This window comes from Hemiscyllium ocellatum, chromosome 22 (genome assembly GCF_020745735.1).
Source record: "Hemiscyllium ocellatum isolate sHemOce1 chromosome 22, sHemOce1.pat.X.cur, whole genome shotgun sequence".
Lineage (NCBI taxonomy): Eukaryota > Metazoa > Chordata > Chondrichthyes > Orectolobiformes > Hemiscylliidae > Hemiscyllium > Hemiscyllium ocellatum.
In genome coordinates this window covers 6745045-6746484 of record NC_083422.1, presented here as the reverse complement: position 1 = coordinate 6746484, position 1440 = coordinate 6745045, and the positions used below count along the sequence as shown (strand labels likewise).

The 1440-nt window shown below is 42.7% G+C and overlaps 1 non-coding gene across 1 annotated transcript; it reads left to right on the top strand.

Annotated features, from left to right (window-relative positions):
- The first annotated feature begins 250 nt into the window (after positions 1-250).
- Positions 251-324, top strand: trnat-agu (transfer RNA threonine (anticodon AGU)). The gene has a single exon. It is a non-coding gene; the product is annotated as a tRNA-Thr (tRNA).
- The last annotated feature ends 1116 nt before the right edge of the window (positions 325-1440 follow it).

The following is a 1440-nucleotide window of genomic DNA, read 5'->3' as shown; positions in this document are numbered from 1 at the left end:
GGTTTGTGGGTTACCATGACGCCAAGGGATCTGAGTAGTTTGGAAATCATTTGAGATGTCTTTGATGTAAGGTAATGTGGCTAGTGTTTTTGGGCATGCTATGTCTGCTTGTTTGGGTTTGTTGTTGAGAAATTGGCAGATTGTCTTTATTGGGTACCCATTCTTCCTGAATATGCTGTAAAGGTATATTTCTTCAACTGCTCATAGTTCCTGTTTCTACAGTGTATTGTGAGTCATTGTGAGTCACTTAGGTGCCGTGGCTTAGTTGGTTAAAGCGCCTGTCTAGTAAACAGGAGATCCTGAGTTCAAATCTCAGCGGTGCCTTCATTGTTGAATTTTAAATGGAGCTTATTTCAGATAAAAGGTCCTATGGAGTATTGCTGAACAAAGAGACCTTGGAGTGCAGGTTCATAGCTCCTTTGAAATTGGAGTCACAGGTAGATAGGATCATGAAGACGGCATTTGGTATGTTTCCCTTTATTGGTCAGAGTATTGAGTATAGGAGTTGGGAGGTCATGTTGCGGCTGTACAGGACATTGGTTAGGCCACTGTTGGAATATTGCGTGCAATTCTAGTCTCCTTCCGATCGGAAAGATATTGTGAAACTTGAAAGGGTTCAGAAAAGATTTACGAGGATGTTGGAGGATTTGAGCTATAGGGAGAGGCTGAACAGGCTGGGGCTGTTTTCGCTGGAGCGTCAGAGGCTGAGGGGTGACATTGTAGAGGTTTACAAAACTATGAGGGGCATGGATAGGATAAATGGACAAAGTCTTTTCCCTGGGGTGGGGGAGTCCAGAACTAGAGGGCATAGATTTATGGTGAGGGGAGAAAGATATAAAAGAGATCTAAGGGGCAACTACTTCACACAGAGGGTGATATGTGTATGGAATGAGCTGCCAGAAGAAGTGGTGGAGCCTGATACAATTGCAACATTTAAAAGGCATTTGGATGGGTATATGAATAGGAAGGGTTTGGAGGGATATGGGCCAGGTGCTGGCAGGTGGAACTAGATTGGGTTGGGATATCTGGTAGGTATGGATAGGTTGGACTGAAGGGTCTGTTTCCATCCTGTACATCTCTATGACTCTGTGAAATAATGTCCTGATACAGCTCAATTTGTGGGTGTTGGGATAATTGTCTCTGCAATTAAGTACTTGGTCTGTGTGTGTTGTTTTTCTGTAGATGCTGTTTTGAAGTTCTCTAACTGTTCGTTCTGCTGTGACATGTAGGAATTGGAGTCTCTTGTAATTTTCCTCCTCTTTTGTGAATTTTATGACAGTGAGGTTATTCTTGATGATGTCGTAGGTTTCCTCTAATTTGCTACATTTTGTAATCACAAAGGTGTCATCCATGTAGCAGACCCAAAATTTGGGTTGGAGCTTGGGGAAGGCTGATCATTCAAGTCTCTGCATTAATGCTTTTGCTAAGAAGCCTGATATT